At 40.1% G+C, this 19,965-nt stretch overlaps 1 long non-coding RNA gene across 1 annotated transcript in view; it reads left to right on the forward strand.

Moving 5' to 3' along the window:
• The window catches only part of LOC140843741 (uncharacterized), a 124,256-nt gene that overhangs the window by 35,872 nt on the left and 68,419 nt on the right, over positions 1 to 19,965 (forward strand). The gene's annotated exons all lie outside the window — the stretch shown is intronic.

A 19,965-nucleotide genomic window follows, 5' to 3' on the forward strand; every position in this document is an offset into this window, starting at 1 on the left:
AGGAAGAAACACAAAAGTTAAACAAACCAATTACGAGCAAAGAAATTGAAATGGTAATCAAAAAACTACCCAAGAACAAAACCCTGGTGCCGGATGGATTTCCCTCGGAATTTTATCAGACACACAGAGAAGACATAATACCCATTCTCCTTAAAGTGTTCCAAAAAATAGAAGAGGAAGGAATACTCCCAAACTCATTCTATGAAGCCAACATCACCCTAATACCAAAACCAGGCAAAGACCCCACCAAAAATGAAAATTACAGACCAATATCCTTGATGAATGTAGATGCAAAAATACTCAATAAAATATTAGCAAACAGAATTCAACAGTATATCAAAAGGATCATACACCATGACCAAGTGGGATTCATCCCAGGGATGCAAGGATGGTACAACATTTGAAAATCCATCAATATCATCCACCACATCAACAGAATGAAAGAACGTCAGTGCCTCTCTAGCAAGAAATGCACAAACATAGGAGACCCATGGAGAATCATCCTCCATAGGAAATAGCTATAATTTTGAATGAAGTTGGAAGCTTTGTCTCTAACATGGAATTGGACCACCCACATAGTAAGATTTGAGACTTTTCTTCATCATTTAAATTGACTATAAAATGTTATGTTATATGAAAATGACCAGAAAAGAGACTTTAAATAGGGGCAGGGAAAGAACTCTCCCACCCCAAATAAAATATAAAGGGAGAGCAGGAGAAAAAAAATCTAAGCTTCTTTATAATTCTTTCTTAACAGTTTATGATTGTTTGTTTTTTATTCAAGTATAATTAACATACAATATTTTAGTTTCAAGTATACATCACAGTGATTTGATATTTTTATACATTACAAAATGACCCCCACAATAAGTCTACCATACAAAATTATGACAATGTTATTGACTGTATTTCCTATGCTGTACACTACATCCCCGTGACTTATTTTATAAGTGGAAGTTTGTACCTCTTAATTCCCTTCACTTATTTTCCCTGCCTCCCCAATTACTTCCCCCTCCATTTAAAACCCAACAGTTTATTTCCTGTATTTGTGAATCTGTTTCTGTTTTCTTTTTGCCTTTTAGATTTCACATAAAAGTAAAAGCATACAGTATTTGTCCTTCCCTGTCTTATTTCATTAGCATATTACCTTCTAGGTTCATCCTTGTTGTTGCAAATGGCAAGATTTCATTCTTCTTTATGGCTGAGTAACATTGCATTGTGTATGTATATGTACCACATTTTCTTTATCCTTTCATCTATTGATGGACACTGAAGTTGCTTCCGTATCTTGGCTGTTATAAATAATGCTGCAATGAACAGAAGGGTGCATATATTTTTCAAATTGATGTTTTTGTTTTCTTCTTCTTTGGATAAATACCCAGAAGTGGAATTGCTGGACTGTTTCGTAGTTCTATTTTTAATATTTTGAGGAACCCTCATACTGTTTTCCATAGTGGCTGCAACCAATTTATATTCACACCAACAGTGCACTAGGGTTCCCTATTCTCCACATCCTCACCAACACATTTTTTTCTTGACTGTTATGTTTGGTTAACATATCCATTTCATAAGAATCTGATGAATGATCTTAAAGCCATCTCTGGCCTGGAAATATGGAAGTAAAGTATAGTTAAACCTTCTGTCTATACTTCTGAACTGGACAGGAGAGTTGCAAAGTCTGGATTAAGTAAATCCTATTTTCTCTCTTCTTTCCTTTTCTCTCTCTGTTTGGTCTCTCATTTGTGCTTTTTCTATTTATCTATTTTATTCTACTTTCTGTAAATCAACTTCCTCTGCTTACTCTCATACTTTGCAATTCCCCCACAATCTCAGTGTGTGCACTGCTCTGAATTGCCACTCCCCTGACTCTGGCATGGCCTCTGCATAAGCTTTTAGCTCTAGAGCCCAGTACCATTTGACAATAGTCATTTTGCCTCTTGGTTCAGTTCTCCAGAGAGGGAATCATGTAGTTATTACTCAGCCAGTAGATTAACTTCCCTTAGTCACCTGCCCAGTCTGGCCCAATACTCTGGAGGTGGCACTTGGAGTGGGGTCTGGTGAGGTCATGAGGCAAAAACAAGGCCATAGTAGCTACAAATGTGGGTATGTTCTGAAAAAAGATAGCTGAGGAAGGAGAAGCACCCCAGAGTATACACTTCTAAATCCTGACTTGCATATGATCTGAATTCAGAAGAATTTCCAGGTGTAATACCTATATGATTTGAAATAAAAGTCTGAATTATTTGTTGGCAATGTCTATAAGATTTCAAGGAAATTGTAATTGGATTCTGTAAATACCTGATAATTGGTTGTAAGAGCTTGGTGAGGAGAGCTTAGTTAGGCCAAGCCATCCTGCTCATAGACAAACTAAAACATGTTTAACTGATGGGAGAGAAGCCATCCCTGCTGACAAAGAGCAAATAGCTTAGAGTGATGGGGGGGGACGAATAGCCACCATCCCTAAAATGCATAAATTTTTCAAGGTAGTTTTCCTATTGCGGATTAATTCAATGCCATTGTGCTGTTAATGTTATTTTAATTATTACAGAAATTTAAATGACTCTGCCACCATTTTAAGGGTCACTTAAGATTTTAGTTATTGATATAGAATCTTATATTGGTTTCCAGTATACAACACAGTGGTTCAACCCATGTTATTAAATCATCACCCCCTCTAGTGTGGTTAATATCTGTTAACATATGAAGATGTTACAGAATCATTGGCTGTATTCTCCATGCTATTCTACCATCTCGGTGACCAATTTATATTATGTTTGAGAATTTTTGTGCCCCTTTATCCTACTCCCCCTCTCCACTCACCCACCCCAACCCTTCCCCCATGGTGACCCCCGGTCACTTCTCAGTGTTTATAAAGGCCTGTAGCTTTTTTAAGTGACACAAAGCAATGGTCCTTTTTAACAGAACTAGGGGTAAAGATCAGGCTATGGGTGAAGGAAGAGAATGTGTCAGTTTTGCTATTTCTTTTTAAAACTTTTTTCCTTCTCTGTTTGTAATTGCCATCTATACCTTTATTTTCTGTTATAACAAATCAACCTTGAAGATTGATCTAAAAGAAAAAAAAAAACTTTGGAAAGCTCTTATAAATTTGCAGATGCTGGGTTGTATCTCCCCATTCTCTTTTTTTTTTTTTTTGTAATCCCAGAGAAGACTTCTTCTTATAAGGGGCTATGATTGACATCATTATCATAATTATAAAGAAAATAAACATTCCTTAAAACATAAGAAATCCATTCTCTGGTCAATGCTTTTTGGGTAATGCTTGCCAGAAAAACATTTGTTTTCATGTCTCCCTGAAGAGCCTACAATAAGGTTTTTCAGAGGACTGATGATCAATTATGCAGACACTTTCTAAAATGGTGAAATGTGTATTTAGCATGTATTTTTTCCTGTGGGAGAATTCTTTTGTTGTTTGTTTTTTCTTTCCATGAAAACTTAGCTCCTTCTGTGGCATCATTTTAAGATTACATAAGATCAAGGTGATTGAGGCTATCTTCCACTTTCATGAAGATTTGTTGGCTATTTTGTTTGTTCAGAAGGAGATTCTGTTCTCTGTCCTAGGGCTGACTTTGAAAGGGAAGCTAATCACATAAGTGAAAATAGTCAATTATACTCATTGGCTAAATCCAGTATACTAGTGGTTTCCTCACTGCTCAGCCTGGTTCTGAGACCCCAAATCAAGGGCAGAAATTCTTACAGGATTTTGCTTAGCTCTGGTGTGTATGTGTGTGTGTGAGAGAGAGAGAAAGAGAGAGAGACAGAGAAAGAGACTCTGCTTTTCAGAAAACTGCAGAGTGGGGAACAAAGCTACAAATGTGTAACCTGGCTTATAAACCAACAAATAAGTAAATAAAGATAGTAAAGGGTGCATCTATACACCTCAAATATGGTGAATTACTAATCAGTCCAGCAATGCAAAATGGTACAGACACTTTAAAAAGTCTGGCAATTTCTTAAGCAGTTAAACATACATCTACCATGTAATCCAGCAATTCCACTCCTAGGTGTGTACCTTAGAGGAATAAAAACATATGTCTACACATGCACTGGTTTGCAAACATTCATAGTGGTACTATTAAGAATAGCCTTGAACTGGTATCAACTGAGTGCCCATCAACTGGTAAATGGATCAGCAAAATGTAGGTACACCTATTTAATGGGATAAAAGGAAGTAAACCACTGGCGCATGCAACAACATGCATGATCTCAAAAACAGCAAGCTAGAAGAAATACACCAGATACAAAAAGACTGCTTAAAATATGTCAGTCCGTTCAGGCTGCTACAGCAAAATAAAAGGGATTGGGTGGCTTATAAACAACAGAAATTTTTTTCTCACAGTTAGGAGGGCTGGGAAGTCTAAGATCAGGGTGCCAGCACGGTTAGGGTATAGTGATGGCCCCCTTACTGGTTACAGACCATTGAGTTCTTGTGTCCTTCCCACCGTGGAAGGGGGTGAGGAGCTCTCTGGAGCCTCTTTTGTAAGGGCACCAAGCCCATTCATAAGGGTGGTGTCTCATGAAAACTCAAGCAGTCATTTGTTGGTTGGCTTGTTTATTCATTTTTCTTGGCTCCTTCACCATCAATAGAATCAATTTTGCAGTATGTCTAAGTGTCTGATATGTTGCATTTTTCAGAATGCATGCAAAGAAAGGTTGGGAAATGTCACTTCACTGATGTAAGGATTAGGAAGAGCTTATTTGTTCATTTATTCATATTTTTTTGCCACTAAATTATTCTTTTTCAGAATGCTTATGCTTGGAATCTTTACTATTATTCCACATAGTTTCTTTCTAATACTAGTTACCTTCTTGCCTTCTGGTGTTTTTGAAGTCATATTCTACCCTATCAATGCTTCCAGATAGAGCCATATTTCATTTTGGAAGTTAAAATAAAACATAATCCTCTAAAATTGAGATATGTCTTTGGCCTTATCACCCTCATCTCCCTGATGAAAGGTGACAGCCATAACTTAAATTCTAAATTATTTATAGATGAGGAAACTGAAGTTCAGGAAAGGTAATGGACTAGCTCAATGGCCTGTGGCTGGCCCAGCTGGCACTCCATCCTGCTCTAGGCTGATCCATATGCTCTTTCCACTGTACCCTGCAAGGCATTGCTTCTTCCAGCTCCCTCTAACTGAACAGATTACTCATTTTTTTAAGATGAACTTATTCTTATATGTATGCATTGTTTTGGCCCCAAACTGTAGAACAAAGCAACAAATACAAATTTCTTTTAATGAAGAGAAACTCATCGAAGTACTCAGTGAACAGGGTGATTCTCTGAGTGCTGCGCTGTCATCAGCGAGAAAGAATGATCAGAGCTGTATACCGGAAGCAGGGCCTCATTCTAGCATGGTGGCAGGGCTGCAGCAGGCGTGCGAGGACGGGCATGTCAGGGCCTTCCCCTGACTGCCCGCTGCTTGGTCGCCGTCTGCCACTGCGGTCTGTGCCAGGTACCGGGCTCCCTGGGCCCACACCCACTTTTCTAACACCCTGTGCCCTTGCATGTGGCGCTGTCCGTGCCTCTGCTTCACCTCGTCCCTTCAACCTCTCATTCTTTCTTTGAGTTTCAGTTCTGAGAAACCTTTCCTCCCTTGCGCATGCAGAGTTCATGAGTTTTTCTGCAGTACCCCATGGAATCTTGTATGATTCTCTATGTATCACTTTTCCCTTACTATTGTGTCTATTGACTTGCTGCCCATTTGTATTTGTAGCACTGGGAGCAATGGTGGGCAAACTGTAGGATCCTGAAGGAGCAGATGGATTAATTAAAACCTAAAGCAATGCACTTCGTCATAGGTCCAAAAACATTTATGTGATCCAGTTTTTGAATTGATACTAAATATGCAAAACAGAGTAAGTATTGCTGTCAGAAAACAATCTAGGCATTAAGTGCATAACTGATGCACTTACTAGTTTACTAGTTTGAGGGCACAGAATGTTCACTTTGCCTTTAGTATCAAATGACAATGACTTGTAGACCCCAACTGCTGAGATTAACAAGAAGTTTAGGATTTCTTCAGGTTCTCCTCTTCAGATGTTTCTAAAACTCCATGAATCAGTCTCCTATTTGTCTTTTGTTCCTTGAGCTGAGTTGAACTCAGAAACACCCTTGGAGGTCAGTTTCTCAGGCTCTTGGCCACGGGAGGGACCCTGATTCCTGGCTTCCATTATTTCGGCTACACCACTGGGCTGCTGAGCAAAGAGGTCTGGGTTACCCCGAGGGTTACGAAGTGGTCCCACTATTCTGAAAAATGCCCAGAGCATTTGCCTCCATGCCCCAGATTGCTTATATACCAAAGGAGGATGGTTGTTCCAGTGTAATGCTCCTGCAGGGGTATTCTCCCGCTGAAACTGTCTGGGATCCAAGCATTGCAGTCATGATAGAGCAGACCTTTCAAGTCATACATTTACAACTATGTTTGCAAGGCTCACTCTTGGGACCAGGATGGCCAAGGGAGGAGCAGTTAAAGCATTAGCCACCTGCTTTGCCCAGAGTGAGCTCATCTCCTCAAACCTTGGAAGGCTAATCTGCTCTCCTACCTCTGAAGGCTCAGTTCATGTTCTTGCAAGGCCAGCCAGTGCCATTGGAACTCAGACACATCCCCTGAAACTGGAGGTCTTTGATGAAGAATGGAACTCCTTTAATGAGAGGACTGAGGTTCCTGCTATGGTTCCATAATAACAAGGCCTTTCTGCAGTATGCAAGTAAATGTGAATACAACTCATCACAGCAAGGAAAGCAGCTGGCTTTCTAAAGTCCAGAGTTAGGTGCAGCTGAAGGCAGTGATCTGCTAGCAGCCTGCCCGTTAAAGAGTGGGGTAGGAGCAAGCTCGCTAGTGCATGATCCAGGCCAAGCAGATCAGAGAGTAAGCAGAGAGAAGAGAAGCTCCTTAAATCTTCAAAGAGCGGATGAAGGCTGACTCCAGCACCCAGAGCCTTTGTGACTCCGGAGGAGGGACAATGCTGGTCACGGTGAGTTTGTCAGTGAGATGCCTGCAGCCTTGGGCCCTGGCTGCTCTATCCTATTGTAAGAAAGACTTGACAGTGCTCTAAAAATGCCATGTCTTTTCCTTGTCATTCTCATTTTATAATAAAAACCTTCTTGGAATTACTATGGAAAATATTTACAATGACAAGAATCACTTTTAAACATGAAAATTCCAGGCCTAGGCATATTGATTTCTTAGTATTTTGTAGTAATACCTAATTTTGCAGTAATACCTAATTTGAACATCCAAAGCTGATTACAGGATACTGAAATAACTCATAAAATTTCAGTTAAAAAAATGGATAATTGTTTTTATTATTCCTTATTTGGTCAATAAAGAGACTAAAGATCAGAGAGGCTGCATATGTGAAGTCAAACAGCTGGTAAGTTATGGGCACATGATTTAAATTCACATCTGTGTGACTCAAGTCTGTGTTCTTTCAAACCATCTTAGGCATACTATAAGTATTAAGAAATTAAAATCAAACTGATATATCGAAGAAAAATGTCTAGCTACATGGTTAGAAGCAAATGATTTTTTCCAGATAATGAGAAAAATTAATTCATTATATTATTATAGTCACTGAAGGTCCTATTTTACCAATTATTGTATAAAACCCACGGACAAGATTATCCATATTGCTAATCATCAGGGAAATGCAAATTAAAAGCACAATGAGATATCACCTCACACCAGTTAGGATGGCCAGTATCCAAAAGACAAGAAATAGCAAATGCTGGCGAGAATGCAGAGAAATGGGAACCCTCCTATGCTGTTGGTGAGAATGTCAATTGGTGCAACCATTGTGGAAAGCAATATGGAGGTTCCTCAGAAAACTAAAAACAGAAGTATCATTTGACCCAGTAATTCAACTCCTAGAAATTTACCCAAAGAAAACAAAATCCCTGGTTTGAAAAGGCATAAGTAATCCTATGTTTATCACTGCACTATTTGCAATAGCCAAGATATGGAAGCAGCCTAAGTGTCCATCAGTAGATGAATGGATAAAGAAGAGGTGGTACATATACACAATGGAATATTATTCAGCCATAAAAGGAAAAGAAATCCTCCCATTTGCAACAACATGGATGGATCTAGAGAGTATTATGCTCAATGAAATAAGCCAAACAATGGAGCATAAAAACAAAGCAAAACAGAAGGAACAAAATAGCAGGGAACTCATGGACATGGAGAAAGGATTAGTGGTTACCAAGGGGGAGGGTTTGGAGAAGATGGCGGGTTGGGTGAAGGCGATAAAGGGGCACAGTAATTCACAAGCACAATATAAGTCAGTCACAGAGATGGTACAGCAGAGAGAGTACAGTTAATGATTCCGTAACATCATACTATGTTAGTAACTGCACTAATAATATGGGTAATGGTTGAACCACTGTGTTGTGTATTTGAAACCAACATAAGATTGTGTATCAATGGTACTTAAAAAAAGCAGATAACCCAGAGTTAAACTACATCTTCAGTAATGAGTAAGGCTATGATTTTAGATTCAAAACACTTCATCAACAAAAGAGAAGTGTGAAAAGGGGAAACACACTAAGCATTTCAAAGCATCTTTAGTAGACCTGACTGAAAAAAGAAATAAAAACAGATTTTTTGTTAATTTTTGTCAATAATTAACCATAATAGCTAATATATATCAAGCATTTATATTTGGCAGGCACTGTGTCAGGCTGTGAGGATCTCGTTTAATCCTCATTTGAACCCTCTGCACTGAGAACACTCTTCATCACTAAGACCCTATTTACAGACAGGGAAGGCGGAAGTTACTAGCAGAATCTCACTTAATGGCATGCACTGGTGTGTAGTGAGGCCAGGGTTTGATGCCAAAACCTGCTTTCTCAATTGAAAATTTACTGTAGGAATATATTGGCAATAGAGTCAACTAATATTTGTTATTTACACTTCAAATAAGTTCTTTTTTTCCACACTGAGAATGTGTTGTTACAAACAGTATAGCACCAGGATGCATGCTTAAGATGAAATAAAAATGTCTTTGTTTAATGAACTGTTGTCCCCATCTAACCTCCTTTTTTCCAAATGAAACTGGTGGACCGCTGCTCTTTGTGCATTAATGGAAGCTAAGAAACAAGACTTGGTTTTGAGTAAAAAAGACAAATTAGACATATGCTATTCAGTAATTAGAAGAGAAGAACCTCCAGATACTGCCACCTGAAACTTCCAAGTACAGCAGGGTACCTCGAACATTTCCATATAAAAGACAGGACCAGGGGCTGGAAGCCAATAGCTCCTTTTCTTTGGAGAGAAAAACGGTAGTATTTGCAGGCTGATAAAAATCTGAGCAGGGGAAGAGGGGCCCCTGTGCTTCCTCCAGGCAGAAAATGGTCTGTGACTCTTGCTCTGGGCTCGAGATCTTCCCATATCATGCTGTATGTCTAGAAGATGATGTCACTGGCCTCCAGAGCAAAAGCAACTAAGAGCACCAGTAGAGTTGCATGGCGTGACCGCATCATTTGTGTGTTCTAAATTTGCATTGCTATGGTGTTGGCCACGTGCTCACCTTGTTATGCATTTTTCTGGATGAATAGGGCCGGGTTGACACTGGAGTTTGGGAGCTTCCTAGTTACTAAGAACTACAAGGCAAAACACTGACACAAGAAGCCACATCACACAGGACTTAGGGATGTGAGTTCAAGTACTTCACTGGGATCCCAGTTCCCCTTCTGTGAGGATAATGGTGTTGAAAGGGTTTTTAAAATGAAGATTGGATGTGTTATATATGTAAAGCAATCAGAATAATACACAACTCATGTTAGCTTCACACACACACACACACACACACATACACACACACACACACATTCCAGGCCAATCCAATTCAGTTTCTTAGTGTTCTAGATTTTCATAAAAGAAATGTATCTTTTATGATAGGCCCTTTGTAAGGGCTTAACTCATCCTGACCTGCAACTCTCCTGCCAGCCGCAGCTCTGCCTTCTGTCCCCATCCTGTGTCATCAGGAACAATACAAAGAAAATGTATTTTTCCACCTAAGAGTTTTGTTTTTTTTTACCCTGTCCTTAGTTGTGGGGCTTTTATCTTGGTTTGGTGCCTTTAGCTTTCTAGGCACATTTGTTTTATTAGAACTAGAATTTATTCAGCTCATACCTGCTATATGTTAGACACTGTGTTAAGTGCTCTGCAGACATTATTAGTAATGTGAATAACATAGGCAAAAATCTCTTGAACAGAAACATGAGCAATTTTTTCCTAAACACATCTCCTCGGGCAAGGGAAACAAAAGCAAAAATGAACAAGTGGAACTATATCAAGTTAAAAGCAAAGGACACCATCAGCAGAACAAAAAGGCATACCACAGTATGGGAGAATATATTCATAAACAGCATATCTGATAAGGGGTTAACATCCAAATATATAAAGACCTCACACACCTCAACAGCCAAAAAGCAAATAACCTGATTAAAAAAAGGGCAGAGGATCTGAACAATCTCCAAAAAAGAAATTCAGATGGCAACAGGCACATGAAAAGATGTTCCACGTCGTTAATTATCAAGGAAATGCAAATTAAAAGCACAATGAGATATCATGTCACACCAGTCAGTATGGCCAACATCCAAAAGACAAACAACAACAAATGCTGGCAAGTATGTGGAGAAAGGAGAACCCTCGCACACTGTTGGTGGGAATGTAAATCAGTTCAGCCATTGTGGAAAGCAATGGAAGTTCCTCAAAAAAAGCAAAATAGAAATACCATTTGGCCCAAGAATTCCACTCCTAGGAATTTATCCAGAGAAAGAAGATGCCAGATTCAAAAAGATATATGCACCCCTATGTTGTTCACAGCACTATTTACAATAGCCAAGATATGGAAGTAACCTAAATGTTCATCAGTAGATGAACGGATAAAGAAGATGTGGTACATATACACAATGGAATACTATTCTGCCATAAGAAGAAAACAAATCCTACCATTTGCAACAACATGGATGGAGCTAGAGGGTATTATGCTCAGTGAAATAAGTCAGGCAGAGAAAGACAAATACCATGTGATTTCCCTCATTGTGGAGTATAAGAACAAAGGAAAACTGAAGGAACAAAACAGCAGCAGACTCACAGAGTCTAAGAAGGCACTAGTGGTTGCCAAAGGGGAGGGGTGGGGAGGGAGGAAGGGAGAAGGGGATGGAGGGGCATTATGATTGGCACACCTGGTGTGTGGGGCGAGTCACAGGGAAGACAGTGTAGCAAAGAGAAGACAAGTAGTGACTCTGTAGCATCTTACTATACTGATAGACAGTGATTGCAATGGGGTGTGGGGGGTCTTGATAATATGGGTGAATGTAGTAACCACAATGTTGCTCATGCGAAACCTTCATAAGATTGTATATCAATGATAACTTAATAAAAAAATAGTAATGTGAATAGTATTATGTCCACTTTACCTAAGGAGAAGCCATGGCCCAGACTTAATAAAAACCTAGGAAGAACTGAAAAATAGTAGAACAGGAGTTCGAATTTGGGTTGTCATGACTCCAAGCCCTCTACTCATAGCCACAGAACTGTCTTACCAATCAGCTTTGTTTTGTTCGTGGGCAAAAGATGGAAGTCCCAGCCTAAGCTGGCAGTCTTATAAATACAAACTATGGTGCACAAGGAGAACAAAATAAACATGCCCCTGGATGGCTGTAGCTTATGACCACAACTAGAGACACAGACCAGAGCCCACTTCTCTTTAGTCCAAGCTCAGGAGTGAGGCCAGGAGGTCATCTCCTGGTAAAGGAGTATGCCTTAGAGCACACATTGGCACATTATGGGGGTAACAAAGGCAAGCTGTAGTGCTGCCTCCCAGCCTCTCTAGGCTTACTGGTCAGGAAAGGGGAAAGATTTAGCAGTGAGAGTAAAGGACTGTGCTTTCTTAACCCCATATATCAGCATCTGTGTGCAGCAGAGAGGGAAATTTTGTCATGTTTTCTGGTGGGCATCCAAGGAAACTGGGAAGACTGTCCTCACTCTCAGGAAGAGCAGCTCTTCTTCAGCAGGTCTGAACCAGTACAACAGCCACCGGAGGCCCTGAATACGTGCCCTGTGTCTCAGGCCGCCCTTTCAGGAAAGACCTCTATTATGGGGTAGCTGGTGCTACCTGATTAATATCAAGACTAGCTAGGTGTTTTGAATCTGAGAAGTCTAGGTAAAAATGACCCATCCATTTTTCAAAGTACACATAACTCATTCTTGCATTTTGAAATCTAATTGGTGCTTGAATTCAAACTGTTATTATCAGATTGCATGGGAGAGGTTTGTACATAGAGCTTCAAAATTTAAGCTAATTTATAAAACAGTCTGATAATAAAGTTAAGACAAACATCATTACAAAATGGTTTTTGTTTGGTGGCACTTAAGCCCTAAAAATAATTTTCCCAAGAGCCAGGAATCTTTGTGTATGAAGTATGGCATATGTGCTTTTACATATATTTGATTGGAACCAATAGAATCAAACATTGGCTAGCTTGCTGTGCATGGCAGTCTACAGTGTGCACCCTGAAAATATTTATATCAAGTAGGAATTTCAAAGCACAGGCTCAGGTGTAAGAAATATAATGTTTTTCTCTTTAACTGTGCTTTTATTATGTGAAAACCATAATCTCAGTCATTTTGTGGTTCCGACCTTCCTCCTGGAATTGTATCTAATAATTTCCAGGGAGGCTTATGCAATAAGGTCTGAGGCAGTGGAAGGAGGGAAGGTAGAAGAAATGGACTCTCAGTATCATGGAGGTATCAATGAGTCATCCCCTCTCCCATCTGTCCTTGCATTGATCTATGCTGACAGGGCCTTCCTGTGTATAAGGCCTGGGGCAACTCAACTAGTGTGGGGCAGACAAGCCTAAGATGCAGAATTTCCTTGACTTATGATGGGGTTATGTTCTAATCAACCCATTGCAAGTTGGAAATATCAGATGTCAAAAATTCATTTGATGCACCTAAGCTACTGAACACCGCAGCTGAGCCTAGTCCACCTTGAATGGGTTCAGATCAGTGATATTAGCCTGCAGTTGGGTGAAATCATCTAACACAAAGCCTATTATATAATCAAGTGTTGACTGTTGCATGCAATTTATTGAATACTATACTGAAAGTGAAAAACAGAATAGCTTGCATGGCTACAAGACGGCTGTAAATGCATCAGCTGTTTATCTTTGTGACCACATAGTTGATAGGGAGCTGCCCAGCACCATGAAAGAGTGTTGTGCTGCCTACATTGCTAACCCAGGAAAACACCCACATTCAAGGTATGGTTTCTACTGAATGCACTTTCCTTTGCCCCATTGTAAAATCGAAACGTTGTAAGTCAAACCATTGTAAATGGTGGGCCATTTGTAATTGCAGATGGAAGTAAACTACATAGCTGGCATCTTCTAAGACCTTTGGGATATTATTAAGGACAGACATGTTGAAGTTTAAATTATGAAAAACTTTAAACATATACAAAAATAGACAGCCTTGAGCTCCTATTCATCACCCAGCTACAGGAATCATAAAATATTGCTCCACCTATATCCTCACTACACTAGATTATTTTGAAGGAAATCCAAAACAATATACAATAGCACTGAATTTTAATGATGTTCAGAAAACAGGGGTAAGGAGCAATGTGCTCTGACTTCCTCCTCATTGCCAAACCCAAGGGATGGGCCTGGAGCAGGTTGGTCCCCAGAGAAGCCCCGCCCCCTTCAGGATCGGAGTCTCTGTCTCCCTCAGTGCTGGATTCGAGGTTTGCAGAATCCCCCGGGACGTGGTAATTTTTCAAAATTCCCTGTGATCCACATCTACTTGGGAACCAAATGCACTTACCCCCACCTCAACCTTAACTGTGATGTAGGGCCCCTCTTGCAGGTGTGCCCCTAGGTCACAGCTCTCCCTGCTTCTCTCCTGATGGGCGCCTTCCTGATCGCCTTTTTAAATAGTGGGCAAGTGGGAGGGTGGACGGAGGTGCCGAGGGAGGGAAGATCTGTTCCTTCTCGTGAGTCTGTTGCAAACATCCAGTTTATCCCAGCTCCCCCAAAAATCACAACTGAGAAGAGTCTCTTCACCAGTGTTCTACTTTTGGGTCTCTTGACTCTCCCCAGTAGGCTAGTATTTCTGCAAATGGAATGAAAAATACTGGGAGAAGGGAAGAAAATAACATTTCAAAGATATTGTCCTGCCAAATATTGGTTGAAGGTTCTGTTTCAGAAAATAAGCGAAGCCAGCAGAGCATAACCTTCATAGCCTTGCAAGATGTGACAGGGTAGGGCTGTGGTTCTGCAGTTACACCTGGATTTTTATTACAATTCAAATTATTTTGTGTCTTTTCCTCAGTTTCCTCATTTGTGTAATAGGGATGTTAACACTTTAATGCCATTATTAGGAGGCATTTATGTTAATCCTAGCACTATTTATGTATTAAGCACCTAATAACATGAAGTATTATCACTATTATTACAGATGCTGTGCAAATAAGAATGAATTCTCACTGACGTCACATAAGATTTCCTAGGGAAGGTGGACTCACTTTGGGTCTTGAGTGTGTACGTCTTCTGTAGACAAATATGGGGGTGTGAGGCAGGGAGCACGTTCTGGGTAAAAAGAAATACGTCCAGCAGGGACAATGGCTAAAATCCCTCGTCATGGTCACACAAAATTATTAGCCCCTAAAAATAATATTAACTAAAGATGTGATGGGCTTTTTTTTCTCATATAATGAAGCCCCATCTTTATCATAAAGAAAAGACATTCATAGAAAATATCTAGAGAATGCAGAGAAATAAAACAAGAAAATTAAACTACTTATATCTTCACATATACAATTTTTAATTTTATAAAATTAAAATGTAAAATAGTAAAATATATAGAATCTTAACCATCTTTGAAGTGCATGGTTCAGTTGTGTTAAGTATGTTCACATCGTTGTGCAAAGAGCCTCCAGAACTCTCTTCATTTTTCCCGGCTGAAGCTCTGTACCAGTTACTATTATTAAATACTAGCGCCCCATTCCTCCCTACCCCCAAGCCCCTGGCACCCACCATTCTACTTGTTCTTTCTCCGAATTTGTCTACTCTAGGCACCTCATATAAGTGGAATCATACAGTGTTTGTCTTTTTGTGACTGGATTATTTCGCTTATAATTGGTATTTTACTACAGATTTATCTATTTTTATGTGGAAATGTTTGGATCCACCATCATTTATTTAGCTCTTTCCCCGTGGTAGGATAGTTAGGGGCTTATAATAAAATAAAGCACAATAACACTGCAATTATTATCCTTATAGTAAATATTTAGACACATTCAGTGTTAGTTCTTTAGAATAAAATTTTAAAGTCTATTTGCTGGGTCATAGGATATGCACCATTGGGTTTTCGATAAATACTGCCATCTGCCCTCTAGAAATGTGGTAGCGATTTCTACCCCTATCAGTGGTGAGAGTGCTGGTTTCTTTGTCTCTTTCACTTTCCTTTTTTTCTACAGTTTAAACTGGAACTATTTTGGATCCTTCATCAGTCATTGCTTAAAGCCTAGTGGAGCACAGACTTTGCAGTGGATATTCCAAACACTTCACTTCTCTAGCCCAAAGAGCCAGGGAATCAAACTGGGGGCTTTATGCTTCAAGAAGTTCAAGGCAGTTAACCTAATTCTGCTTAACTATGAAATCTCAGGCTCCTGGTGTAGGATTCTCTCAGTCTTTGAAGGTACAGTTTTCAGTTTTATGCCGAACAACACCTGTTGCTGGGAAAACTCAGCAAAGAATTTGATTCGAGTTAAAATGCCAGAATAAGAGGAAGCAATGTCTATTTCCACAGGAGACACCTGTCAAAAAGAACCAATATACAAATAATCTCCTCGAAATTTGATCTGGGTGGGTGCTTCATCACTTCATTAAGAAAATAAGAGTATGGGCACATTAATTACCTATGCTTAAATTTTTTTAAGTCATGGTATAATTATATTTTCAAATATGCACATACAGGTACTCAATTTTCTTGATTAAATGTCAAGTGGAGATTTAGCACATCCTTGGAGGATTTGCTCGTTATGTCATTTCCTAAACAATCAGGTTTAGAGATTTAGCAAGGTAATAAAAAATTAATAAGCTTGAAGATCAACAAACAAACAAAATGTTGCTTCTGGAAATTCGATTGACTGGAGCATATTATTGAGTGAACTTAACAAAGCAAAAGATACTACGATTCTAAACATGCATCAGGAACGTGCACACACACATACAAAGAAAGATCAGGAAAATGTGGAACAATATTGGTTTGAAAGTCATTTTCTTTGCAATCTGTATGTTGTATTTCTGCAAGGATGGGAATGGATTTGTTCTGGGTTTGATAGTTCTGGACAGTGATTCAGTCTTTAGTCATAACTGGTGATTTTTTTCCCCTTTGGCTAGTCTCTCTCAGTAAGACCTTATTTATGAAATTCCACTTGACTTTTTCTCCTGTCTTCCTCTTTTTATGGTTTGTCACGTGAAGGCAGATTCACTGGCATCAGAAGCTCCCGACTTATGATTAAAGCTGAATATAGGCCAATCCTGGCCTGATTCTGTGTAACGGTAGGGAGGGCAGGGGTGGTTGGGACCTGGAAAGGAACTCAGAACATATATTCCCAATGACAGCGCTTTTGTCTCCATGGGGTGAAACCTGGGACCAAAAAACCCTTACTCACTTTATGTGTAAAGCACAGATATATAGTAAATTTCAGGTGGGTGATGATTAGGGGGAAAATGTCTCAAAAGCCTCAGGGGGAGGGACAGTAATGCAAAAAGGTTGAGAAATAGTGACTTACAGGAATAGCAGTAGTTCTTTACAAGGCACTCAGCTTCCTAGGAATGATGAAATGTAAGAACCCCTGCTCTTAAAGAAATGCTCACCTTTATAGGATCCAGGGATTGTGCTTTGGGGTGGTGATTACAGACTAAGGTTCTCTCAATTTGTTTTCTACTCCCACCTTTCTGGGATTCTCAGTACAGAGAACAGCACAGGATAAAGGTCTGAATGAGAAATGATAGCCTGCTTACATCTGTGAAACTTGAACTGCTTGAAAAACTTGAATTGCTTCAAAATGCTGACCAAAAGGTTTGGGAAGGGAGCTCATAGTCATCACCTTGTATTATGTGTCAGGCATTTGACAGGCTGGCTGATAGTCTACACTGGAGGTAACTCTGAAAGATTGTTTGCAAACATGACTACAGTTATTCCTACAGCTGTGCCCTCTGCAGTGGCACTTTGTGGTGAATCCAGTCAAGGGGAAACCCTGTCTCTCACCCTTGCAAGCGGAGGCCTCAAGAGGCCCATTGCATGCTTTTGCTCTCTTTAGGGATCTCTGCTTCCAGGCTGTGAAGAAGCCTGAGTTAGCCTGATGGAGGATGAGAGACTGGAGCAGAGATAGGACATCCCAGCTGAGGCCATACTGTCATTTAACTGACCCAGCATCGGACCACAGACACAGGAGTAAATCCACCCGAGTAAAGAGCTGCCCAATTGAGCCCAGCCTAAATTGTTGACCCGCAGAACCATGAACTAAATAAATGGTTGGTGCTTTCAGCCACTAACTTTTGGGGTGATTTGTTTATGTGGCAACAGCTAATTCATAGGACAATTCAAATGTTGCATTGACAGGTGTGGGCAAGGACCACCTCCAAACAAACAAAAAGCCCAGGAGCACAGGTTAATAATATTAAAGAACACAAAAACCTACAAGAAAGTGGATGTCACCTCTCCTCACACAGTAAATGTAATGGTCAACTTTGCCTGTCAACGTGGCCAGGTTATAGTGCCCTGTTCTTTGGTCAAGAAAAACAGATGCTACTGTGAAGGTATTTCTAAAAAATGTGATTAACATTAAGCAGGAGACTTGGAGCAAAGCAGATTACCCACCATAAGGTGGGTGGGGCTCATCCAGTTAGTTGAAGGCCATAGAACAGGCTGAGGTCCCCCCGAGGGAAGGATTCTGCCTCTAGATTGCCTTTGGACTCAAGATGCAGCATCAGCTATTTTTGGAAATTCCAGCCTGCTGGGCCACCCTGCAAAGTTTGGACTTGCCAGCACCCACAATTGCACAAACCACTTCCTTAAAATAAGTCTCTCTCTGTGCATCTTATTGGTCCTGTTTCCCTGGAGAACTCTGACTAATATAATAAGAATGAGAATGTTATTTAATTCTCAGGCCATTTGCTTTGTTCAAAACCTAGTTTGGGCCATACTAGCTGGTAGAATCCAAGTACCAAGTTTTTCCTGAGATCTCCCCTACTGTGCTGTTTCACGGAGAGGATCTGGTGCCCAGGGTCAGTGAGGACATGGTTTAGTCTCTGCTCTTTACTTCTATCCCTTGCAGGTCTCTGAGGCCCTCCCACAATGTTAGTGTTGTCTCTGCTCTGGCAGAAAAGTCCTTGGCTGTGGTGTCCCTGAACAGTGTCAGTGAAGGCAAGCATGTTCCTGAATGATTCTGGTGCTGAAACAGACTTAGAGGGGTGTTTGCATATAAATGTGTGTGTGTGTGTGTGTGTGTGTGTGTGCGCACATCATGGTAGGCATGGAAAGGCCCCTCATGAACTCTGCTGGGACATATACTATAATCTCTACACAGTGACACAAGCTTTGCCAGGCCCCAAGGCTCTGCAATGGAGCACCTGATCCTCTCTAATGTCAAGAATTCACTTAAGTCCCTCAAATTGGCTGGCATCCCAGTTCAGTTTTTCTAACATCTTTTCAGTCATGATACTCTTTCTTTAAACCACCATGAAAGTCCAAAATATGAACAGGAGAAAAGTAGAGTGGCTGTGTTGGAATAGGTTAGGAAGTCCACAGTATTTCCTCTTCCTCCCCTCTGGGCAGTTCCTGAGCAGCCCTGTGGAACACCTGGGGCTTTGAGGAACTATTTGAACACTGCTGAAGCTCCAGAGTGGTTGGGTTGAGTCTCCAAACCTACATCTCAGCTTTCTCTAGAAAAGAATGATGCTACACAAAGTGATTTCTGTGGATGCCTCCAATTCAAACATTTCACATGTCAATTTCTTGCCTCTACTAATAATACTAAGCTTAACTGGGTATGGGATACATCTTAGGTACTTCATCTGTGGTTACTACCTCAGTTAATATAATCACCCTGTAGAAGAGATACACTATCCCTATTTTACAGAAGAGAAAATGAAAGTTCAAAGGTAAACAGTAATTGGTGGCAGAACCAGAATATGAAGCCAGGTCTGCGTGGTTCTGACAATGCCCTTTCCTGTCCTGCTCCTCAAGAAGCAAGCAATTCAGGTGAAGGGTCCCTGGAAAGCCAGCTTTGAGTCCTTTCAGAAGCTTTTTGGTTTTGCTGCCATTTTGACCCCTTGGGGCCCATTAGGTGCTTTGTTAGTCATATAACTCAAATGGCTCAAATGCAAATGTCTGAAGTTAGTAAGACTTTTCATTATTACTTACCTTTTATGGGATAGACTTAAGATCATAAAGGAAGGTACTTAACTCTCCCCTAGAAGGGCCTGTATCCTAGAATTAGGTAACTTCATTTACTAAACAATTGGTAGATAGTAATTTCCTGGTTGCCCTGCATTGTACTTGGGCAGCCATTACTGTCCATAAGTCATTTCTGTTTCCTTTTAAACCACAAGATGCCATTTGGAAATATGTTAACATGTCTTTCTCTGCCACAGTGGTTTTCAAAGGATCCTTCTCTACAAATTTCTTTCTGAAAGTCATATGTTTATTTCTTGGTTATATTTCTGGTTACATTGATGAAACACAGACTGAACATGAATACCTTCATTCAACAAGAAAGAAAGTCAGTTTTTTTATCGCAGCTTGATGGAATGACTGTGTGGGGAGATTTAACATAATCCCACCATGATATGGGGCTGCTTCATCGTATTCTTTTCAGAACTCTTCCTTTGAAATACTGCCATATTCGGCTTCTCTTTTATTCTGT

The sequence above is a fragment of the Manis javanica genome, chromosome 10 (assembly GCF_040802235.1).
Source record: "Manis javanica isolate MJ-LG chromosome 10, MJ_LKY, whole genome shotgun sequence".
Lineage (NCBI taxonomy): Eukaryota > Metazoa > Chordata > Mammalia > Pholidota > Manidae > Manis > Manis javanica.